The sequence below is a fragment of the Macaca nemestrina genome, chromosome 4 (genome assembly GCF_043159975.1).
Source record: "Macaca nemestrina isolate mMacNem1 chromosome 4, mMacNem.hap1, whole genome shotgun sequence".
Lineage (NCBI taxonomy): Eukaryota > Metazoa > Chordata > Mammalia > Primates > Cercopithecidae > Macaca > Macaca nemestrina.
Genome location: NC_092128.1, coordinates 77,517,729 through 77,544,148, shown reverse-complemented (window position 1 = coordinate 77,544,148; position 26,420 = coordinate 77,517,729). Strand labels below are relative to the sequence as shown.

General features: G+C 37.7%; 1 long non-coding RNA gene across 1 annotated transcript; it reads right to left on the bottom strand.

Moving 5' to 3' along the window:
- Positions 1-10,011: 10,011 nt before the first annotated feature.
- LOC139362803 (uncharacterized) lies at positions 10,012-13,993 on the bottom strand. The gene is made up of 3 exons (XR_011622169.1): positions 12,763-13,993; positions 11,314-11,376; positions 10,012-10,555 (listed from the first exon to the last, which is right to left on the bottom strand). It is a non-coding gene; the product is annotated as an uncharacterized lncRNA (long non-coding RNA).
- Positions 13,994-26,420: the final 12,427 nt, after the last annotated feature.

Sequence of the window (26,420 nt, the reverse complement as noted above, 5' to 3'; positions counted from 1 at the left end):
TCTGGGAGAGAACTTCTTCTTTTCCAGAGGAAGAACAAGGGAAAGGTATGAGAGAAACCTCCTTTTGTAAAAAGAAAGTAGAAGAGCAATCTCATTTCTCCCAACTTTTCTCTCACAATTTTTAAAATGCTGTGCGTCACGGGTTCCCAAGACTACCCCTCATTTCCAATGATTTGGTAAAAGGACTCAAATAATTTAGCATATATTTGTACTGTGGCTGATATTATTACCATGAAAAGATAGAAAGCCAAATCAAAAAAGGGAAAAGGCACATAAGACAAAGTCAGGAGAAAACCAGGCACAAGCTTCCAAGAGTTCTTTCATAGTGGCATGGCTTAATTCCTTCAGCAGTGAGTTGTGACAACACATGCAAAGTTCTTTCTACTGGGCCAGCTCAGGAGAGACTTGGTGTCCAAGGATTCCTTTATTGAAGGCTTGTCAAATAGGAACCCTCTTCCTATATATACCAAAATTCCAGGCTCCCCCCCCCCCATGCAGGTGTTCACCATAAACGTATTGTTTACACAAACAATATAGCCATAGTGAGTCACCTTTGTTATTCAGGTAAATTTTTAAATGTGTGCAGGAAATTTTTTACCAGCCAAATTCCCAGATGCCAGCTAAGGGCTGATCTTGTAATGGGCCTTTCTAAGGATAGCAGGCTCAGGCCTGCTGTGTTAACTATTCTGCTCACACTAATTTCTTCATTCCAGCATTCATAGAGACATAAGAATAACAACTGATGTAATCTCATTTGAGATAACTCATCTGTAGCACAGACAGGCTGACTAGCTTGTTTAAAGTCATATCTAGTTAGTTGGTGAGGATAGTTCACCTGGGACCATAGGTCTGAACCCTTCATTCTGGCTGTTAGTTGGATTCCTTGGTTCTTCTCTACTTCATATTCACTGAGGTAGGCAAGATGCTGCCAGACAACTTCTTCTCACATGTCTGATGCCTTGGTTGGGATGGCTGGAATAGCTAGGCCTACTGCCATGTCTATGCAGATTTACCAGGAGGATATCTTGGGCTTCCTTATACATGGTGGTTACAGAGACCTGGAGTTCTTACATAATGGTTAGCTTCCCCTAGAGCAAGCATTCTAAGATCCCAGAGGACCACTTGTCACATTCTATTAGTGAAGCAAAGTACTAAGACTTGCTCCAGATTCAAAGTGAGGAGAATTAAACTCAATAGCAGGAATAGCAAATAATTTGCAACCATCTTTAATACATTGCAATAAATAATTTATCGAATAGCTTCACATATATCCATTTCTATTATTCTAGTTATATACTTTGCATGTTTTATTTCTCTTACTGGATCGTACATTCCTTAAGACTAGGAAGCCAGTCTGCCTCAAGTGTCCATTTCCCAACAATGTTTAGCAGTACTTTGCTCAAAGCACACATTGAATAATTATTTGTTGAATAACTGAATATTATTAAACACTACTTCATGCCAAGCACTATACTAAGCTCTTTAATATCTTCTTTAATCCTTACAACCTTGAGAGGTAGGTATTGTTATTATTCCTGTTTTCATGTGAGAAACTGAGGCATAAAGTGGTTATTTGCCCAAGGGCACACAGGTAGTGTCAGGATTTGAACTCAGACTGCCTCTAGAGCATATGCTAAATCATCAGACTCTCCTGCTTTCATCACGGCTGAACTTTGCACAAAGAGAAATCCTCGAAGAATTCAAATGATGATACTGATCTATGCAAAAATTGGAGAGGTCTTAGTTCCTTTATTTAGTTTATTTAGTTCCTTTTTCTATTTACTTTTTGGAGAAGTGGAGTGTTAAGTATGAAGAGAATGACAAAGAATGGTAATAGGCCTAAAAGGCATTCTAATGGGTAAAGCCATGCTACATAATCTTAAATATTACGTAATTTTGAGGCATTTGTAATCTTGAAAAACTGTTTTTAAAAAAAAAATTGTGAAATGAACACAAAAGATGAGATTTTTTAAAAGTACCTGAAAAAATAAGGAAATACTATATCATGTTATATGGGCTTTGGATTATGTTTGATCCTGAACAACTGATCATTTTTATTTTTAAAATTATATGTGGTAAGATATAGAGTCTAAGGGTTAAATGTCTGACTTCTGATATATATGTCATTGGAAAAATAATTAGGATTAGACACTTTTTTCTTTGATGGCCGGGCGTGGTGGCTCATGTGTGTAATCCCAGCACTTTGGCAGGCTGAGGCAGGTGGATCACTTGAGGTCAGGAGTTTGAGACCAACCCGACCAACATGGTGAAACACTGTCTCTACTAAAAATACAAAAATTAGCTGGCATGGTGGCGGGCACCTGTAATCCCAGCTACTCGGGAGGTTGAAGCAGAAGAATCGCTTGAACCTGGGAGGCAGAGGTTGCAGTGAGCCGAGATGGTGCCACTGCATTCCAGCCTGGGTGACAAAGCTAGGCTCTATCTCAAAAAGACAAACAACAACAACAAAACTCTTTTCTTTGAAATAGTAATGGTAAGTGATTAAGTCCCCACCAAGGCAGCAATGTTACAGAAGACCCTTCCCTGGGAGAGTAGATATTTCTGATTGGAAGCATTGAATGTGGAATGCAGAGTATCTGAAAGTAGAGGAGGAAGGGGCAAGAGAAAATCCTAAACTAAAGAGGAGGACAAGTATAAGGAGCGGGGAGGTTAAATCATAAAAGTTTTCCATGGGAAGTTTTCCCTGCGATGGTGACTGCGGCCAACAGGACTATCAGATAGGTTCTGCTGTGAATAACAGAAAATATAGGATGATAAAGGCTGGAACACATTGGAAATTTATTTTTCAATTTGGACACAACATGGACACAACAACCTGTCTGGAGGAGAGCAGTCCAGAGCTTTATGGTGGCTCCACGGCTTTTAGGAGACGTATCTTTTTCTATCCCATGCTCTGTACTATGGACTGACACAAGCCCATTTGGTCCCATACAACTCTTAGGTTGCTTTTGGTAGAAAATACTAGATTTGAGATGAAAGTATCAGTTGTTTCTTCAACCTTGCTATCAGGTTGTATGGAAAGCAAGTCGCAGAACAAATTCTGCCACAAAAGCAATCATTTATTTTAAAAAATTTAATTATAAGCAAGCATAAGAATAGTTTATCTTGTCTTTTCTTTCAATTGAAGGTAGTCTTGGCTCTCCTTCCTCCAATCTCTAATCTCACCTGACATGAAAAATTGAACCAAGGCAGGTATGACAACATTCTAGAAGCAGGAATCTGTTTTCTGTGTAGTCAGCATAAGGTAGCTAAAAAGCCCTTAAAACCAAATACTGAACCTAGGATCATTTAGAGAATAAGCCACGGGCATTATTCCTAAAGGTACAGACCACAGACCACAGGTCACACTGGATTCTTTTTTTTTTTTCCTGAGACGGAGCCTCGGTTTGCTACCCAGGCTGGAGTGCAGTGGTATACTCTCTACTCACTGCAAGCTGTGCCTCCCGGGTTCACGCCATTCTCCTGCCTCAGCCTCCCGAGTAGCTGGGACTACAGGCGCCTGCCACCACGCCCGGCTAATTTTTTCTATTTTTAGTGGAGATGGGTTTTCACCGTGTTAGCCAGGATGGTCACAATCTCCTGAGCTCGTGATCCACCCGCCTCAGCCTCCCAAAGTGCTGGGATTACAGGCGTGAGCCATCGCGCCTGGCCACACTGGATTCTTTTATTCTACTCATTCAAAGGTGGGAAGTGTCTCTAAAATATTTTAGCTAACCTTATACCTTAAATATCATTAATTTAGCCAATGACAATTCCTTTCTAGCATTCACTAGTAGGCCGTTAATTTTATTTACCCTTAAAAGCCCATTTCTGAAATTCACTGAGAATATTAACAAACACCCAGATATGAATGACAGAAACAGTCACTTCTATGATATAGGCTTTTTAATTAGAACATTAGTGCCACCCCTGGAGTGCAAATTTTCAACTGAAATTTTGACTGACTGCCTTTGGGTTGTAACTTAACCTGAATTGGACAAAATATATTAATTAAATACAATTGCCATCCTCAAAACATGGCTTGTACACATGCTTCTGCTTATATCCCATTGGCAGGAACTTGGTAACGGCCACATCCAGCTTCAAAGGAGGCTGGGAAATGCAACCTTTATTCTAGGAAGCCATGTGCCCAGATATGATAGGTATTATTGCCAACGGAGAAGAAATGAACAGATATTTTGTGAACCTTGGAAGGTTTCCTGTGCAGAGGGACTTACCATAGTTGCTCAACGCTTTCACTTGCATTGCAAAAATTAAATCCTACTCCACCCTCAGACTATGGGAAACTTTCCAGGTATGAAAAATACTCTTATGTCTTCCCAGAAATGGGTTAGAGCTGGCGTAATTGCTTAATGGTAGATAGATGTATTAAGGCAAAAATTTCCATTAATTATTATCCTATATTCTAGGTTAAAATGCCAACTCTGCATTTTAACAAGATTGCCAGATGATTACTAAGTGCAGAAAAATTTGAGAAGCACTGTTTTTGAATGTTTCCCTCTCTTTCCTCAACATATGTATACTTAAACATCCTGTGGTTGAGGCCAAATCGTTTCCCCCAGCAGGGCAACTTTAATCTAGAGCACAAAAGTAAGTCTGGGAGAATCCATGAACAAGTGGTACATTGTAATTTAGGTAATCAATTACTCAACATTTCATGCAGATTAGATTATCTTATGAAAAAAGCAATTAGTGTATTTTTTGGACTATAATAAGGAAATAATAAAAAGAATATATTAAAAGTGGATCTAGCCGGAGAATAAAACTCTAGATAATTTCTTTTTCCAAATTTGTCACACTTTTCAAAAATTTCTTTTATGAACAAACTATTTTAAAGTGGAAAAAATTGTTGTTTGAAAATGTTATGAAAACATATTTGTTTTAGCTTTAACAATCAGTTAGACAATTGAATAAAAAATAAATCTCTCACTGGTTTGGAAGTTAACAGCTATGGAATGGGATATTATGAATCCACCCAAGACAAGCTTCTGCCATTGCCAAAGTAAACTGCTTATTCACAGGAATTGAGACATGCTTATTTTGGAGTACTTTTCTTAATTGCCGACTTTTGCAACTCAAAAATTTTAATGTCATTTCCAAACATTGTTTTAAAAGTATTTTCAAATTGAAACTTGGCACAGGAGTTTAATAAAATTTTCTTCTGGTAATTGAAATGGTTCAATTCAACCACATTTATTGGACAGCTGAAAGTTGCATAACTCTGAATCTTTTTTTATTTTTTCATTTTGGAGGGAACATACAAAGGAATTAAAAGACCTGGTCCCTACATTTGGGAACTCACTTTGGAGGCCTTTTATAAAATTATTTTGTAACCCTCTTTCAAAATTAAGATTTAAGTGTGTTTAAATAATTTTCTCCTAGTTGGATATTTTTATAATTCTATATATTCTTTTAAAAACCTATAATATATCTGACTGATCTGATGTAAAAACAAGAAGAAATTCTAGCTTCAAAGGTCAAAATGATTATAAAGGTCATAATTTCACAATAGCAACTATAGAAACACATTGAAGGCATTGAGTCTTTCTCCTGTTGCTTCTGGAGAAAGATGAAGAAGGATAAATGAAGGGAACAGATGGAGCATGGCATTTCCCTAATCCATTTTTGGTAGCAACTCTGACAGGTGAACTTGCAATGGAAAATTTGTGCCTGATCCTTGACTCTTGAAACAAATTTCCCCAAAAGAAATTTTTACTGTAGTGATGGGATTAAACTCAGTAAAAACAATCTAGGATTAGTGAGGAAGATTCCATATTCTATTGGAGGATTTGTAAAAAATTCTAATTCTTTGACATTTTAATTTGTGGAATGGGCCAGGTGCGGTGGCTCATGCCTGGAATCCTAGCACTTTGGGAGGCAGAGGCTGAGATTAGGAGTTTGAGACCAGCCTGGCCAACATGGTGAAACCCCGTCTCTACTAAAAATACAAAAATCTCTACTAAAAATACAGATGCGTGGGTGTGGTGGCATGCATCTGTAATCCCAGCTACTTAGGGAGGCTGAGGCAGGAGAAGCACTTGAACCTGGGAAGTGGAGGTTGCAGTGAGCCAAGATTGTGCCACTGTACTCCAGTCTGGGCCAGAGGGCAAGACTCTGTCTCAAAAAAAAAAAAAAAATTGTGGAATGATTAGTATAGATGTTAATTTTTATGCACAGTTTTGTTAATAAAGAATTCTTTCTCTTTTGAAAAACGAAAACCAGGAAATTAAAATCATAAAATTAAAAGTTGAAAGGTTCTTTTTTGGTTGGAAAGAATTAGAAACTCACTCAAACTAGCTTAGAAAAGAAGATTAATTTCAGTGGTACAGATACATCACAGAACTGTGTGAAACTGTGCCTCATACAAACTAGAAAGCTGTTTAGAACCAATGTTAATTCTCTCTCAGTTAATCTCAGTTTCATTTTCCACAACTATACCACTTTCATCTCTCTAAAAATCAGTTTCATTTGCTTACTTAGCATCTTGCAAATGGCTTCCTCCACCACTAAGCTGACATGACTGTGCCACTCCAATGTCCACCCCCGACTCGTAAGAGTCTCTATATTTTATAGCTTAAAATAGTGATGGAGGGAATCTGATTGGTGCAGATCATCTGTTCTAGTCAAGCCATACCCATCAGAGGTCTCTGATAAGCCAACAGATTGGCTGCCCATTTGGAGTACATACCTGACCTAATCATCCATGGCTGGGGGAAGAAGAGGTAGTATGTAATGTGTTGGACTGCTTATTCTTCTGGGCATATATTTACTTCAGGTAAAAGAAAGGAATAAATAATGTACTTGACGTTGGGCTTAGCAAACCTAATATCTATGAGGTGAAGCTATAGAAGACAATGCACATGAAAGAATTATGTAAGTTGACTAAATGGTCCAATGAATAATAATATGACAAAAAGTACCAAAGGGTGAGAATCCAATATGATCCGTAGTGATTCCATATTATGACAATATGGAATATTGAAAAGCTGAAGGATTATCAGATATGCCAAAAAAGAAAAAAAAAGTATGAGTTCATAAATAATGAATAACCAGTTACAGATAAAAGTTAACATTAAATTATCTAAAGAATTCTGATTCAAGATGGCTGATGAAGCACATGCTTAGGAAAAAAATTATATAAAGAATAAGAACAAAATTAAAATATATAAAGAATAAAAACAAAAATAAGATTACATAAATAATAATAAAAATAGAGTATATAGAGAATAAAAACAAAAATAGCACAATAAGAAGAATAAGGGAATAATTGGTAGATATTGCAATACATTTCTGGAAGTTTTCTCAAGATTGATGAAGCTGAATAGAGACAGCCACAGCGGAGGGAGCACCATGAAGCTGACTGTCCTGGCAGACACCCAGAAAGGCTATAGTGGATAGAGTGGGAAATGGGTTTGAGAAATTGAACTGGAAGGATTTGTAGGCAGCCATTTACCCCAAACCAAAAATTAGAGGGTTTAAATAATCTTAAGAAATTGCCCAGGAAAAAATATGGCAGATGGCAAGGGAAAGCACTCTCAGAGTAAATACCTCTTAAGTCTGGCATTTCAGGGTTCCCAGAGTTACAGCTGGCTTCATGCCTGCACACACACACACACACAATTGAAGCCTGTCATTAACCAGTCCTGACTATGCCCACAAAGCCCCCAGAAAATCTTTATATGGGCCATATTCTTTTTAAAAGGCTTCATTTTGGCATAATTTTAGATTTACAGAAAAGCTGGAAGAAAAGTACAAAGAATTCCCATATACAGTATCTCTAAGTTTCTGAAATATTGACATTTTAGCATATGTACTTTATCCTTTTCTCTCTCTCCACAGATATATAGAGAGATAGATGGACTAATAGATAGATATGAAATTTATTTTTGTGGAACAATTTCAGAGTTGTAGACATGATGCCCCTTTATGCTTAGATATTCCAGTGCTTATTTCTTAAAAACATTCTCTTGCATAATTAGAGGAAGAATATAAAATGCAGGAAATTAACATTGATAGAATACTGTTAGCTAATTGTAGACCTTATTCAGATTTTGCTGATCATTTAAAAAGTCCTTTTTAGGAAAAGAAATTTCTAGATCATGTTGCATTCAGTTGTCTTATGTCTTTAATCTCCTTTAATGGGGACCAATCTCCTAGTCTTTGTGCTTCCTGGTATTGATATTTGAGATGACAAGTCAATCATTTTGTAGAATGTTCCTTAGTTTGAGTTTGTCTAATGTTTCCTCATGATTAAATTCAGGTCATGCACTTTTGGCAGGAATACTACCGAAGTCAGTGTTTTCCTCAGTGCATATCTTGTGATAAGGCATGTGATGTAAATTTACCCCATTGTTGTCTCATTCTTAGTGTGAGCAGTAACCAAAGATCAATAAACATCAGATGAAAGTCTCTAACATGAAAAGGAAAATCCAAGATAAACCAACGGGAAAAAAGTGACATCAAAGGAAAGAATTCAGAGAACAGAAGTATACTTCAAAATAGGACAGACTTTCCAACCAGTGACTTCTGAGATTTGAAAAGCTATTACATACACAAAACCAGAAAATATATGCTATGAAAAAGAAATAACTCTTAGAAAATGAAATTATAATTGCAGAATTTTTTTTTAAAGAAAGTTTTAAAGATGAATTCAAGGCACTCACCCGGAAAATAAAAAGAGAGAGGGATCAAAAGGTAGCAGATAAAATACATAACAGATCACTGTGAGAATTCTGTATTAGGAATGGATTCGACTGCATACAATAGAAAAATCACAAAATGATAGAAGATTGAAAAGACATAAGTTTTCCACTCACATAAAAGAAGATTTTGAGGTGGATTGGTGACTTCGGTGAGTCATTAGGATCAACAGGCTTTTACCTATTCTATCATCTACCAAATGGTTTGTTTCATTCTTGTTTGTAAGACAGGGTTTTGTTTTGTTGCCCAGGCTGGAATGTAGTAGTATGACTACAGCTCACTGTAGTTTTGATCTCCTTCGCTCAAGCAATCCTCCCACCTCAGCCTCCTGAGTAGCCGGAACTACAGGCACAAGTCACCACGTCCAGGTAACATTTTTATTTTTTGTAGAGACAGGGTCTCACTATGTTACCCAGGCTGATCTCAAACTCCTGGGCTCAAGCGATACTCCCACCTCGGCCTCTCAGAGTGCTAGGAATACAGGCTGAGCTACCAGTCCCCACCCTAAGCGGTTTCCATGTGCGTGGCAACCTCATGGTTCAAGATGGCTGCTGGAACTGCATCCTTTAAGTCTAAATCCAGACGAGAAAAAGAAGTGAAGTCGGGGTGGTGTGAGGAAAGACCCTTCTAAGCTGTGGGAACTAACTTTAAGCAGCTTTTCAATAATTCCATTTATATCTCACTGGCCAAACCTAGCTTCAAGGCAAGTTGGGAAATGTAGTCCTTTATTCTGGGCAGCAATATGATATTAAAAAGATCAAGATGTGCTTATTAAGGAGGGGAGTGTTGATATTCAGCTAGACAGCTAGCACATTCTGCCACAGGGTTTACTATGCAAAATAATTTCCAGAGCAGGAGATATAAATCAGTAAATTAAAAGTGTTTAACAAATACCGAACAGGACATATTTTTTATATGTATAGTCATAGTATAACTATTAATAGTTTGAAATTTTAGAAATCTAAGGACCTTTACAAAATGGTATAATTCCAAATAAAACAGAATATGTTTAACACATATATAAAGGATGCTCAACCTTGTTAAAAAAGCAGAGGCCTGGCCTGCAAATGAAATCAAAAGTGAAATATTTTTCAGGATCAGCTTGGAAAAATTAAGCTATTGAAAATATCCCTTGTCAGTGAAGGTTTTGAGGAAGAGTTTTCTCATCACCTGTTGGTACAAGTATAAATAAATTTAGCTTTGGGGGATGAAATTTTGGCAGCATTTATTTTTAAAAAATGGTTTTCTATTGCTACTGTAGCAAATTACCACAAATGTGGTGGCTTAAAACAACACATATTTAAATATACACACAAATTTATTAATTTAAGATCGGTAGGTCAGAAGTCTGGTACGAGTCTCACTGGATTAAAATCAAAGGGTCATCAGGGCTGTGTTTTTTTCTGGAAACTCTATGATCTGTTCCTAGGATCTAGGGTTCCTAGGCTCTAGAATCCATTTCCAGCTTCTTCTGGTTGCTAGCAGAATACAGTTCCTTGCAGATAATATGTAAATTCAAATTGCCTGTTGTCTTGCTGGCAATCAGCTGAGGGCAGCTCTGTCATTTAGAAACTGCCTGTACTTTTGGCTCATGGTTATCGTCCTTTCTCTTCAAAGCCAGCAATGGCAGCTCCAGTCCCTCTCATGATTCAAATCTCCTCCTCCTTCTGTTTCAACTTTGATCCAGACAGTAAAGTTGTCCACTTTCAAGGACTCGTGTGATTACATTGAGTGCACTCGGGCAATCCAGTCGAATCTCCCCATCTCAAGGTCGGTAACCTTAATTATGCCTGTCAAATCTCTTTTGCTGTGTAAGATAGCAAATTCGCAGGTTCTGGGAATTAGGACATGGACATCTTTGAGGGAGGTGAGGAGGAGGAGCATTATTCTGCCCACTACAGTGAAATATACACGTTCCCTTTTATCTAGCAATTATACACATAAACACAACTCACATACTCTAAAACCTGAGATGAAAGAGAGGAGAACAGAAGACTTAATTATCAGCATCAAACTTCTTATCAGCATCATGAAATGCTAAGAAAAATATGGAGCAAGACTTTCAAAGTTCTGGGAAAAATAATTTAAAATACAGGTTGCGCTGCTATTGTTTTACATTGTAATTTATATAGTAATTTAAAATACAGGTTGCTATGCTATGCTATTTTTTGGCTAACCAAACAAGAGGAGGAAAAAGGCATTTCAAATATTTAAGTATTAGAAATTTTATCTCCAATATACCCTTTAAAAAAATGTTCCTTGAGGATGGATCTCAGCAATGACAGAATAATTTAAGAAAGAGAAAGGTGGGGGATGCCGAAGTAGTCGCTCGAACCCAGGGGAGCAGGGCATTGAGGCCTCAGGACATTTGCTGGCAGCTGAGGAGCAGTAGCCTACATTGGAGCAGAAGGATTGAGGACTCCAGATGGGAGCTGTTTGGGCAAAGACTGAGGTGGATTGGCCTGGTTTATCATCAAGAGCTTGAAAAACTTTAGGATATAAAAAAGGTACAGAATATGTGGTACAAAGTGAAAAGTCATGTCCTGTTTAAAACAATTGCTGAGGGGTAAAACAAAGAAATGAAAAACCCACCAATTTTTGAGCTGGAACAAGGAATAGTCTCTTCTGAGCAACACTGCAGTCATGGCACTGACCCTGTAAAGAACAATTCGTCCACATAAGCCTGGTCCCAACCTGGACATGTCTGTACGTAATGACTTAATGTGAGGAAAGATCTTGAAGGGTGTGTACTGTGATGTTAACAGATGGGATTCTGAGTGATTTTTTTCTTTCTGTTTATCTGTATTTTCTAAGTTTTTGAAAGTAATCCTATAATTTATTATTCTGCTATTAGATTGTGTCATTGTCTTTTAAAACTGTGTAAAGAAAATAGTGATATTATTATGGGGGGGAACCATGGGCTTTAGAGATAGAAGATGCCTTCAAGTCCTGACTGTAGTACTTATGAGCAGATCACACTATATTCTTTTAAGACCTTGCAGGACTGGCTAAGAGGCCAAAAGCATTAAAAGGAACCTCAGGCATACATTCAGATTTGCTGGGCCCTAATGTGTGAAGAACTTGCTAGGCATGGGAGACTGAGATAGGAACAAGATACAGTCCCTATCCTGAAGATACTCCAAGTCAGAATGGGAGCTAACCAGGAAATCTTTAGTCACTTCACAGTAGCAATGACTGTGCTTAGTGTAAACTTGGAGTGCCCTGGTACTGCAGCAAAGCCCTCTTCAAACTAGGCAGTGTCCAGTGTGGTTTCTCATAAGAGATGACCTACGACAGATGTTTTCTGAAAGACAACTAGTAATAAGCCAGATGGAGGACCTGGGAACAGGCATTGCCGCAGGGCAAAAGGCATTAGCTGGTTTCCATTATTCCTCTTTATCAGGGCTGGTTCTGGCATTGACACCTCACTACAAATATTTGTTCTTCGCCTTTGCCACTGGTATGTGTGTTACTTGGGCCAATATTTGCTTTGGTAGAAGACTGCACTTAACAATGCTTAATGATGTGTATTGTGTAGATGGCCCGAAAGATTATGGATTACTTGAGTTTTCCTGTTTCCTTTTGAACCTTGGAAAACGTCGAGATAATTCTCTTCTGCTCTTATACATTTTCTTCATGTACTGAACAACTTGAGTCTGTAAAAATAACTCAAATGATGCAATGTCTTATTTCCAATTTCTTAGCAATAACCAAGGAGAATCTTTCTGATTATTAGTGTGGAAAGGGGGAGGCATAGCATGTTGTGCACCAAAATAAAATTGGGTCTGGGGCTATCTTCTGAGGTGACCTCTGGTGTTTTTTAATTATAGAAACGCTACATGTTTCTGTGGTTACAGAGATCCTGGTTAGACTCCTCAAAGTGATGAGAGTCTCAGGAGTAACTACAAAATGGAAGTTTATTGTTTGTGAATTAATATGTTAAAAATTAGTAGCAGATTTGTTTTCCTTCACAGTTTTCACACAATTTGAGAATAAAAGCTAATTGTAGCTTATGTTTCCTTATTTGGTTTATATACTCACTCTTTGGTCCTAAGAATCCTGAAGACAAGTTTTGCACATGCAGGCTTTGCTTTATGTTATGGCAAAACTCTCTGGCGTGCTGGAGGGAAGGAAGTTGTCTCTCTTCCGGCTTAAGCCTGGTGAAGGGGCAGAGAAAGGGTCTTCCGCAGGGATGACCCCCATGTGCAAAGCCAGCAGGGCTTGGTTTGTTCAAGGAACGGCAAGTGATTGGATGACTGGCTTGCAACTGGATGGGGTTGGGTGAGGGTTGAGGCTGAAGAGATGGGTTGGTAGTCATGCAACCGAAGTGCAGGTTCAATCATTTGCCACTTGCAGAGTCCAATTAATAAGAACAAGGTCTGGCATAAAGAAAGTGACTTTTTATTCCAAAGCCAGCTTAGGGGAAGAAGTACAGGCTTCTATCCTTAAGTGTGCTGCTTCACCTTTGGAGCAGAAAGTGGGCACTTTTAAAAGGCAAAGGAGGACACAAGCCGGTGAGGGGTTTGTGTGCTAGCTTGGTGCCTTATCTATCAGGCAGTCAAGTTGGTGTCTTCATGGGCAGAAATGAGTTGTAATGGTGGCCAAAAACTCTAGCCGGCATACTTTGGGTTGTAAATTGACTGTTATCTCTCGGGGCAACCTCCTGGTGGGTAAGAGTTCCGTTCTGGAGCTTCTAAGGACACCGTTAGACGAACTTGCCCTGTAAGGAGTATCTGCTGAAGAAGAAGTAAAGGCTATAATTGCATTTCTAAAGAGCTAAGTAGGAAGTGGGAAAAAGGAAAAAGAGAAGAGACAGAAAAAATAATTAAACTATCTCTTAGAAAAATGGGAGTATTCAGTGACAGTCTGGGGCAGATCACAAAGGGTCCTATATTCTCCTTGTAGGCTACCCTACCCAACCTCTAGGCTCTTCTTCCTCCACTGTCTCCTGTATATGATCTTCCCAGAGTGTAGATCTGATCATTTTGTTTTCCACTTCAAACAAAATAGAACAAAACACTTCACTAGCTCCTTGTTGCCCAATGAATAAGGACCAAATTCTTTAGACAAGTTTTGAAACTTTTCTCCTACTTTCTTCTACCAACCTTATTCTTTGGCTAATTTAGTCATTCTCCAAATGCTCCTTACTTTTTCAAACCTCTATGCTTTTGCTTTTGTGCCATTCCACCATTCCTTTTTTTCTAGAATGCTCGTTCCCTGTCTCTACCAAGGAAGACTTGCCTATCGTTGAGGGCCTAATGCAAATGTGATTTCTTACTGGGTGAGATCTGAGGGTGAGGTGGCTCCTGCCTTTAATCCCTGTGCTTTGGGGAGGATCACTGGAGCCCAGGAGTTCGATGTTCCAGTGAGCTATGAACATACCACTGCATTCCAGCCTGGGCAACAGAGCCAGACCCTGTCTCAAAGAAAAAAAGAAAAAAAGAAAAAAAAATAAATGTGATTTCCTTCATCCAGTTATACTGTCATTCCAGATAGAAGTGACTTTTATCTATACTTGGCTAAGCTTAATTTTTAAAAATTTTAAGTATAAGTTACATGTACTTCCTTACATACTTACCTAAATGTAAGTGTACAGGTTGAAGAAGTTTCACAAACTGAACACACTGGAATAATCAAGAATCAGAACACTACTAGCACCCCAGAAACCCTTTCTCCAGTCGCTACTCCCACCTAAGGGTAACTACAACTCACACTTCGGGACATAGATTAATTTTGAACTTTATAAAAGTGGAATTATAACATGTGCACTCTCTTGCATCTAGCTTCTTTCTCCTAATATGTTTATGAAATTCATATTGTTATAGTTATTTGTGAATGATTCATTCTTGTGGTGGTATAGTGTTCCATTGTATGAATACTATCACAATCTAATTATGCATCCTTCGATGGGCTTTTTGCTACATTTAACATTCTGATGTATGCGTTTTGGTGAAAGTGTGTATGCACTTTTGTTGTGTCTAGAGGTAAGAGTAGAGTTGTTGGACCATAAGGTATGCATATGTAGATACTGCCACACAGTTTTCCCAAGTGATAATATCAATTTACATGCCCACCATTAATGTACAAGAATTGCAGTTGCTCAACATCCTCACTATTACTTGAAATCTCTAAACTGGCTGGATGTGGTGGCTTACACCTGTAATTCTAGCACTTTGGGAGGCTGTGGTGGGAGAATTGTTTGAGGCCACGAGTTCGAGACTATCCTGGGCAATACTGTGAGACCCTGTTTCTACATTAAAATGTTTAAAAATAAAAAGAATTTAAAAATTAGAAAAATATTTAATCTATTTTATTTTTCTGATTCTGTTGGCATTGCATTGTGGTTTTAATTTGCATTTCTTTGATTATGACCTAGAGTCCTAGGTTTTAAAAAACATTCATGTACCTTTTATTATTCTATAATGTCTTCTATTATGTATATGTACATGTCTGAGAGCAGAGATTAAATCTTGAATATATTTGTACACTTCAGGTCATCTAACTTTTGTATGGTTAGTAATCGATAAGTATTTACTGAATAAATATGTAATCATTATTACCACTAATTGAGTATTTATTTTGTGCCAGGTACTATAATTAGTATTTTATATACATTATTATATTTGTTTGACACCCAAATGCTTTTAGATAGCTAAAAGTATTCCCCTTTTCCAGATAAGGAAATTAAAGCTCAGTTAGTTTAAGTGATTAAGTTTTTCTACTAGGTTTTCAACTAGTGAATGAAGGAGTTGAAGTTTTATCTCTTTTATTCCACATTCTATGCTCTTAATTACCATGCAAAAAGGGAGCATGAAAAAAAATTTGAGTTTATTTTTTTTAAAGTGTCTGGTTGCAAGAAACAGAAACCAATCTGAAATGGCCTAAACGAAGAAGGGAGAATTTATTACAAGAATGTAAGGACCATATGAAGAGGCCAGTAGTTAGGGAACAAGGAAGGAAGAGGATCAGTTTTGGAAAGCCATTAGGAATCTGGGATATATTCTCTTTCCATCTTTGATCTTTCCATTTCTGCCTTGTGTCCATGTTACTATTTTCCTCTTGCTTTAGCTTTCTCTGCTAATCTGCCCTTATGACAGAATACAGTATTTCCACAGCTCCCAAGCATGCAAATTGTACCTACAGCCATGAAAACAGACTGGCTGGCTTTCCTTTGGTCTGGATTCCACATTCCTGAGAAGAAAAATGATTAGCTCAAACTGGGTCAAATTTTCCAGTTAACTATATCCAGATGAGTAGGGAGTTACAGACTACCAATATGATTCCTAGAAGCCCAAGCTATTAATTGGGGAGCCGTTCCCTTTTCTGGGAAATGGGTTCAGTAGACCCTTCCAAAAGCATCTATCCCAGAGTTCCCATCCAGGCAATGCAGAGGCCCAAATCAACGTATAAAGGAGGGTTGTCTTTCTTCCTGTGAACCCCAAAAATTTGAGACAGGTGTCAGTTAATTTAAAAGTTTATTTTGCCAAGGTTGAGGACGTCCCCCTGACACAGCCTCAGGAGGTCCTGACAACATGTGCCCAAGGGGCTGGGGTACAGCTTAGTTTTACACACTTTAGGGAGACATGAGACATCAATCAATCAATATATGTAAGAAGTACAGTCAATATATGTAAAATGATAGGTGAGACAGGAAGGGTTGCATTATTTTGAGTTTCTGCTTAGTCTTTCCAAAGGAGGCAATCAGATAGGCATCTCAGTGAGCAGAGGGGTGCCTTTGAATAGAATGGGAGGCAGGTTTGCCCTAAGCAGTTCCCAACTTGACTTTCCCCTTTAACTTAGTGATTTGGGGGCCTCAAGATTTGTTTTCCTTTCACATTAAGCATTTAACTAGAAAATGAGTCTCTGGTCTCAGGTTTCACCTGATCTTTCATGGCTAGGATGGTTTATTCCTAGATAGGTGGGTCCTGAAGTCTCATTTTTAGCAGGTTGTGAAGTCTCATGTCCTATGAAGAGCAAATAGTGGAAGAGGAAGTGAGAAAGAACAACAAACAAAAGAACACTCCTGGAAAATCAATACAGCCCCCACTACTCTGAAGTCTATACATCAGTAGCAGGTATGAAAGTGGCTTATGTATGTAAATAGGTGGCTGTTATTTTCTTCCGAATTTTAAGTTGTCTAGTTTCAGTTTGCAGGGCTTTAAGAAAGCACAGCGTGGTTTTCAGTGCCTCCCAATAAGGAAAAAATAGAAGAAAAAAAAAGAAGCAAAAAAAAGGAAAAAAATTGAAAACATTATTTTGAAGACTTATAGTCAAGAGAAAATTAGAATTTAGCCCAAATTGTAGAAATAATAAAAATTGAAAAACATTAGGCAAGATTAGAATCTAAAAACAGGTATATAATTGTTTTTGAAACATAATTTTTCTCTCTCCAGTTTGCCATTTTTGCTATGGACAAATCATAGTAGGACTGGTTTGCTTTAATATACTTGGCCTAATTACTTATATACAGTGCAGAAAAAAATAATTACTTTTTACATAGGCTTTATATTAGCTTTGATGGAACTTTGTTCCATAGAAGGAATCCCAGATAAGATTTTTTTAAAGCAGAGCCCAGCCATGGATTTGTGCCATCAAATATCTATGAGTTGGGTGAATTTTCTCTTCTCTTGAGGTTCTAAGATAAACCAGGGGCTTCTGTGCCTGTTAGAAGTGACATTCTTTACTTACCACAGGTCAGAAACCCTGTACAGGGACTGTGTACACAAAATATGAGGCCAATTTTTTCAAGGGCTTTATTGGCTCCATAAGTCAAGTTTGATTCCTTAAACGAAAGCACACCATTCCAGTCAAAGCCTTGGTAAAATAATCAGTTTCTCCAATTGTGGTCTGTTATTAATGAAAACAGATTCTTATTGCACTTATGCAAATAACTGTATTGCCATAAGTTAAGAAGACTTACAAATAGTTTCCAAATTCTGGAGAAATCAATACAGAGAAACAAATATGCTCCCAATTTTGTTTATGGGAGTATACTAAATTGTTAAAAGCTGCCGATAGCTCAAAAGAAAAGTTAAAAGGAAAGTTTTAAGACTGAAAAACAAAACAAAGGATCAGCAACATTTTAAGCAAAAAGTCAAAAAGATCATTTCAGTCCATGCAGTTAATTCCTGTTCTGCTTGATACTCATGAATATTTTATAGCTCTCCATGAGTCCTGAAAGTTTTTCCTCTATTCTGATGTCACAATCTCCAAAATTATCAGAAACCTGCATTCAAGAGCACCTGCTAGTTTTATAGCTGAGTATAAAACCACCTTCTAAAGAGGACCAAAACAAGACAACAATTGTCCATGGATGACAAAAAGTTTTAGGACAGCCATAGTCAAAAACACAATTGAAAAGGACATTTGTTACCTCTGTGGCACACAATAATTTTAACATAACAATTATGATTATTACTGATAATGTACACTGAGTTATATAGAGTTATAGTAATTTCCCATAATTTTGGAACACACACTAATAACATATTTTACAAATACAGTCCTCCAAAAAACCAACACCATTTCATATTTAACAATGCTTCCTGTATAATTTTTGTACCAAATAAGCCAAATTATGTTATTTTCTGGACTTTACGGAACCTGATATGTTAAAGCTTTAATTAGGTCAGAAAAAGACATAATTTATAATTTGATTTTGGAAAGTTTGTCAAATATCAAAGGTTTTAAACACTTGATATCACAAAATTGGATCACAGGTTTTTGTAAAATAAGTCATTCATTTAACCAAAGTGATAACTTCCGGACTTTGAAAAAAGGCAAGAACCTTTATTCTTTGAGAGGAGACTTAATTTTCCAAACAATAAGCCCTAATAAAACGAGCATGAAGCCAATTAAATTTGTTTTTCAAAATTTTATAAACAGTCTATAACATTTTTAATCTTGACCATAAGATACAGCTTCCATAGCACTTTATAATCTTTATGACCTTTACTAAGGAGTTGGTTAATGCTTCAAGAAAACCTTGTTAATCTGACACAGGGGCCCATATGCTGGTCTTGCATCAGTGTGCCTTTGACATTAATGACTGATTTATAAAGAAACTTAACTTATTTTATCTTTCAAAATTGGCCCTTACAATATTGCGTGCCCATCTCTTCTGTGATAGTCCCTGGGCCTTGAGGAGTTCAAATACCTTTAATTTATTGCCCTGTGTCACAGAAATGTAGTTTATTTTGACTGGCATCTTCTACAGGGCCTGAAGATGAGGCTTTAATTGCTGTCGGTGTTTAAGATTTAACAGGACTTTGTGTCCTTTTTAGATGCAGGAGTCAAAGCCCTGTAACTCAATGTCACAAGGACTTTAAAAGTACATACAGAAAAATACATGGATGTAATAACCTTAATTTAAAAAATTTTTTTTAATCTCAGTTTTTCCCCTAAGCAAACCAAAACTTAGTAATAATACTTGGACTTTTTGATTTGTCCTGAATGTCCCTCCTTTTTAAACAACCAGTCATTTTATTTCAGGATTAAAGTTTACCATATAAGATTCTTTCTCATATAAAATTATTTCTCTTTAAGCTTTCTTTCCACACACACACAAAAATACCTCTTTATTTTTTTGACTTTACATCTCTTTTTATTTCATGGTTCCTTTTACCTTGTTTTATATATAACCTTTAAATAAGCTTTGAATTAGACAAAAATTTTTAACCTGTTTTTTTTTGCAAGAATATTTTCCTACAATATATATTTATTGGAAAATACCCAAATAATGAAATATATATGATTTAATTTAATATAACTTTATATTCTAAATTATGAAATTATGACCAGTTGGTCTACAAGTATTTATCCCATTACATTTATCTATTTTATTTTAATTGTCTACCTAGATTATTTATGAAAACTGTGATAGTCATGAATTTGAAGTTATGAAACTGCCATTGCAAAATTATATATAACTGAGACAGTGAATAAGGTTTGGCCGAATTGACTACAACCTGCTCTTAACCTCCAAACTGTCCTTGTTCATTCCTAGGCATAGGCCAAACTAACTTTGGGAGCAACTTAGCTTATAGCTTTGAAACAAAAATGGTAACAGCCCTTTCCGAAAGCAAACTTCCTTATTGCCTGTGGTCTAGACTGCCTAAAGCCACAGGATTAGAAGTTATGGTAATCTTACTAAATTCAAGATGCAGCTATTTTCATTAAACGCCTATCAATGTCTTATTAAAAATTACACAACCAAAAATCATTCTGTTGTGGACTGAGTTTATAGTTTCATAATCCCATGCCAAATTTTGACACGTTAGAGCATTTGGCAGGGATAAGTATGGAATTGCTTGATTAATAAATGCAAAACAAAAACTATGTGCTGGCAATTCTTAAGACATTTCTAATATTACTTTACCAATAATTTTAAAGCTAGCTTATATGTTAAAGATTTTATTTAAGTTACATAAACTTGAAAAAGCGTTTGACTAGTCTTTTCTTTTTTTAGTATCTGATTTAAGAGCTTTTATTTTCCTGTAAGCCAATTAATTAGAGCTCTTTTATATATTTTGAGTAGTGAAACATTTTGTACACAACACATAAATACATACAAAGATGTATTAGGCATGCCGATGGAAGTACATTTTATAGATTTATAGAGACCCTGCTCTTTTTTTTCCTATCTTAGACTTTCAGATTCTTGACAGCCTGTTTCACAACCCTAGGCAGTTGTCAGCTAAAGAGCCTTAAATTTGCACACTAAAGGAAACAACTCAGGTGAAAATCCAATAGCAAAATTTACATCATAAGGTACAGAAAGAAAGAGAAAGTGTGGTGGTGCTAGAGGGAGATGTTTTTTTATTGTATTTTGAGCCAAATGAAACATAAAATTAAACTACACTCTTTCTTAAAAACCCAAGAGTAGCCTCGTTGCAATAACTATTTTAGTTAAAAAAAAAGAAAAGAAAAGAAAAAAAATCAGGTGAAAACAGAATTCAGTCAACTGAGAAGAAAAAGAAAAAAAAAACTGAGAAGAAAAAGAAAGAAAAAAAAAGACAAGGTCTTGGGAGAGAAAAACAAAAAGCAAAAACTTGAAGGCCTTTCAAATACAAAGATGCATATCTGCACACATACCCACACACATCTTGGATGGCCTTTTAATTAAGTTGATTTTTTAACATTGAGCTCCTTTAAACACTTTTTAAAAATCTTATTATCATATTTCAACTAGGACAAAATGCTGCTAAACTAACAATGATCACACAAAAATATACTATTTCTGAGCGCTCTAAGTGTTAAGAAGAAATTAACACCAGCTGGTTGTTAAATGCTAACTTTAGTCATTTCAAAGGAGTTTGCAAGATAGAATCCCAAACCAGTTTTCTACCTAGTGATGGGTCTCAGGCTGTAGACTGCTCTCTACCATCCTAGAAGCAGGAAACAACAACAACAACAAAAAACCAAGCTCATCTCTGTTTTAAGCGAGCTCAAACTCCGTAAAGGAATTACCTGCTTCCAACATCATGGAAGCAGGAAAACTTGCCTTCCTTGTGTTGGGAGCAAGTAAAACTCAAAAGAAAAAGAGTTGTATGGCAAAATAAAGTTGGATCATGACCAAATTTTGGGAAGTCAGGGATTCTCTGGAGGGGGTGCTCTCAGACCTTAGCAAATTGTTCTTTTGATTTGAGACATAAAGTTAGCTCCTGCTGGTATCAAGCACCAATAGGAGACTTGTCAAAGGTCAGGGTCGTCTCCACTCAGCATCCCTCCATGGTTATCAAAATGTGAACGCTGAAAATTTGAGTAGAAAGTTTATTTTGCCGAGGTTGAGGATGTGCCTGTGACATGGCCTCAGGAAGTCCTGACCATGTGCCTAAGGTGATGCAGCACAGCTTAGTTTTATACATTTTAGGAGACATGAGGCTTCAGTCAATATATGTAAGAAGCACATTGGTTCAGTCTGGAAAGGCAGGACAACTTGAAGCGAAGGCAGGAAGGCTTGAAGCAGGGAGGGGGCTCCCAGGTCGCAGATAGGTGAAAGAGTGAGGGTTGCATCTATCTCAGTGAGCAGAGGAGTGACTTTGAACAGAATGGAAGTTAAATTTGCCCTAAGCAGTTCCCAGCTTGACTTTTCCCTTTAGCTTAGTGATGTGGGGACCCCAACTTTTATTTTGCTTTCACATCCCCAGCCCTTCTACTTCATGTTTTCTATTTGTTTGTTTTTGTTTTAAATACACAAATTGAGAAATATATTTTTTTCTGATTTTAAAAATTGAGAGAGCATAGGAAACCTTCTTAGTTACTAGAAATATTCTATATTTTAATCAGTGTGATGGTTACATGAGTGCATGTACATGCAAAAATTTTTAAAAATTAAGGGAGCATCAACAAATTAGGATCAAATTGTGATCCCTGATTCCAGTCCTATCCCAACAATCAGTGTGAAAAAGAAACTTACTTGAAGTTGTTTTCACAGTAAATTTTTGCCAGGCTGGAGACTAGATTAGTGAATTGAATGTATCCCAATCTGGAGGTTCTCAGAGAAGCAAACTTATTATTTGCAACACGGGGCCTATTTTTCTGCATTAATCATCACTCTAGGTTTACTTGACAGGAAAGAGGCCTTCCTGAGGGAAGATAAATGAGTGTGTGTTTCTTTCAAAGGCAAGGCTCTGAATGAAGGGGTGATATTGGTGAGTCCTTTTTAATTTCCTTAAAATACCATGTTCGTGCTTTATTTAATCCCCTGTTATTTTGTTTTGTTTTGTTTTTTGAGACAGGTTCTGGCTCTGTCGCCCAGTGGCACAATCAGCTAACAGGAGTCTGGACCTCCTGGAGCTCAAGCGATCTTCTCACCTCAGTCCCCCAAGTAGCTGGGACTACAGGCTCGCACCACTGCATCTGGCTATTTAATTGTCTTTTTGGGGGGCATGTTGAAGCCTAGAAGCTGGGCATGGTGGCGTGTGCCTGTGGTCCCAGCTACTCGGGAGGCTGAGGTGGGAGGATCACTTGAGCCCAGGAGGTTGAAGCTGCAGTGAGCTGTGATCGCGCCACTGCACTCCAACCTGGGAGACAAAGCCATCAGATGGTGAAACAAACAAACAAACAAACAAAAAAGGCCAGGCGTGGTGGCTCACGCTGTAATCCTAGCACTCTGGGAGGCCGAGGCGGACGGATTGCCTGAGCTCAGGACTTCTAGACCAGCCTGGGCAATATGGTGAAACCCCATCTCCACTAAAATACAAAAAATTAACCGAGTGTGGTGGTGCATGCCTGTAATCCCAGCTACTCGGGAGACTGAGGTAGGAGAATTGCTTGAACCCAGGTTGCAGTGAGCAGAGATCGCGCCACTGCACTCCAGCTTGGGGGACAGAGCGAGACTCCGTCTCCGAAAAAAATAAATACACAAATAAAAATAAAATAAAATAAAATAAATAAAAGGCAAAGTCTAATAAAAGTGTAAGATTTTAGAAATGCAATGGATCTACAAGTTTCTTAAAATGGGACTGTACGGTGTCCTTGCTGTCATTTGTTTCAAAGCAATACTGCCACCTATTGGTATAAAAAGACAGCTTTATCTCAGTGTTTTTTCTGAAAGTCCTGTTGCTGGAATGAAGCCCAGGTAACCACGGGCGAAAATTAAACTGATGTTAATTCCACATTGACACCCTGCCTGTCCCTGGCAAACTTCCCCTAAAGACATAGCTCACAGGAGTCTTAAAATTATGCCATAAAATAAAACAGACGAAAGAGTATTACCAGTACCTTAGAAAGCTGGAATGGTTGACTTCTGTATTTGCTTGAGAGAAACTTCCACTTTCATTGTCTCATTGTTCACTTTCATTCCACGTAAGATTTTAAGATCAAAAAATACTTTTTCGGCTGGGCGAGGTGGCTCACTCCTGTAATCCCAGCACTTTGGGAGGCGGTCGGATGGCTTGAGCCCAGGACTTCTAGACCAGCCAGGGCAACATGGTGAAACCCCGTCTCTACAAACAATACAAAAGAAAAATTAGCAGGGCATGGTGGTGCCTGACTGTGGTCCCAGCTACTTAGGAGACAGAGGTGGGAGGATCGCTTGAACTGGGGGCCTGCGGTGAGCCATGATTGTGCCACTGCATTCCAGCCTGAGCTACAAAGCAAGACCTTGTCTCAAAAATAATAATAACAATAATAAATATAAAGAAATAATATCAAAAACAAAAAACCCTAATTTTTCCATTTTCATGGTAGAAAATTGTCCTAGTAAATCTCACTTAATAAAAGAAATGTGTATCATTATGTTTTGTATATTTATTTGGCAAATCCTACCTTATTCATTGACTTCCATCATTCAGTTTTATATTTTGTATTGCTGAATGTAATAAAGTTTTATTTTACCATGCAAATAAATGCTTTACAAAATAACAATTAAGGCTGGTCTGAAGATATGAGTTATATCAATTGATTGTTCCTAGTTACAGATTGAACTTGTTGTTCCACTCTTCTCTGCCTTCTCGCTACTGCACTTGACTAGCCTAAGTTTTTTTCTTAATTTAAAAAATAACAAGAGAAAATAGTTTTTTTCTGATGAAATACCAAAATTTTTGTTAACTATAACACTAATTATGTAACAGAGACCATAAGTAAAAATAACACTAGGAAATGTGTTCTGTGGACATATGACAATTTTGTTTTTTAGTGCATTTTTCTCTGATTTGTTTGCTTATTAATTTGCCCAGCATTTAATAGGAACCTACTATATGCCAGCACTACGCTAGAAGCTGGGATTACAAAGATTAATGAGACACAGTCCATGCTCATTGACATGTCACATTGTAGGTAGGTAAGACAGATACCAAGGCAGATCATTATAATACTTTGTAGAAAGTATAGTTATAAAAATATTCTGAGGACATGGGAGAGGTATCCCAATCCTGAGAAAAAAATGGAGAGGAGAGAAGCTTGGTTTCAGGGAAGCTGAGTCTTAAATTATGTGTAGGTGTTGGCTTAGCGAAGGGTAGAGGTTAGGGGTGATGGGAGGGCTGATGTGGACTTTGAAGTGTTTGTAAGATTTCCAGCTATAGCGGGAATTGCAAATGGAAGTCGGAAACAAAAGCATAGGTAAGAGTGTGAGATATAGACTTAGGACGTCACTCAGAAAGACTGTGTAGTAAGAGAAGACTCATGGGCTGGGGATGAACACCTGAGTAGGCAGAGGGAGGTTGGCTTACAAAGAACCACCAGCAGCAAAAACCAAATATTCCCAAAGAAAACCAAGAAAATTCAGCCATGGAATCCAGTGGGGGCTCATCCACAGCCTTTAGACCAAGTTGGCCCAAAGTTTCATTTTGTTTTCCTCACCAGTGTTTACAATATTAAAAAAAAATAGTTGCCAACAGTTAAGAATTGAGAGGTATCTCAAAAAATCTGCATTTCTAGCTTCATTGGAAACACTGGAAATTTTGTTTTTAAGGCTAGAAGGCAGTCCTTCATAGGGGCCAAGGGGCTGCCCTATTGCTATGGGGTACATGCTCTCCAGTTCCCTGCAGGCTTTAGTATGTTAAGCCAATGTTCTTATCTTAATGTGGCTTTCTTCATTAATTGACACAGCTTTCCTGGTTTCTCTTGGAGTTTGAATTTGAGTTCTTTCCCTAGAGTTTCAAGAAGGGTATGATTTGTAAAACTTTATTTACAAAGATAGGCTTCTTGTGGGCCATAGTTTGCTAAACCCCAGATGAGGTATATTTGTACAAGGGATAAAATGTTAGGTTGAGAGGAACATGAGCAGGTCTGTAGATACTAGAGGAGGACTCAGTGGAAAAGGTGAAGTTGAAGTTAAAGGAAAACAAGAAAAAGATTGATGAAGCCAATTCCAGAGGGAGCAGGAGGGAGTAGGTCCCCAGTGGTGGTGAGGGCGGGAAGAACTTGCCCTCTGAGACTTGGGCAGAGGAGGCAGGCAACTTAGTAGTGTGTATGAAGAGGATGATGTAGGACGTTGTGCTGACACTGCCAATTTTGTGAATAAAGTATGAGATGGAGTGGTCAACTGAGAGCCATTGAGAAGTGGGACGAAAAACCTGGTCAAAGACAAATAGGAAGGTTGACAAATTGCTCAGGGCTAGGCTGAGATTGAAAAGCACAAATGAACTGTATAGTAACTTTGTGCCAGTGTGCGCTTGCAGCAGGAACACCAGAGTTTAGAATCAGAGAAGGTAGGTTGTAACATTGATCATAGGTTTTGATCTTTCTGGTGAGGTAGTAATTTGGAACGAAGGGGTCTGGGCAGTGTAATGGAATAAAAGAGGCTAAGAGGATCCTGTTAGACCTTAATGAAAGAACAAGTCAAGGAATTAGGAGTCTCTGTGAATAGACGGTTTGAAGGTAGAGACAGCAGAAAGGATAGGGGATGATCTGACACTAGACAATTGGAGTTAGGATTTCTGAATTGGGGCATTTGGAGGATATTAAGATCCAAGATCAGCTCCTTGGATTAGGAGGCTGAAATGCAATGCAGCAAAGGAGATTCAGGAATTACAAAGCAATATTGCTCACTGGCTATCTAAATAGAGGTTGAAATCTCTCAGGATTTGTGGTGGAGAAGATTTCTACCCAATGATGGACAGTGATCTGAAGGCAATAGATGACTGCAATGAAGAGGAGTAAAAGGGCGGTATACTTAGATGACATGAGCATTAACAAGAAGAGGGCAGGGACGCCAACACTCATTGCAGGCTTGCAGATGCCTGCCTGGTAGTCCT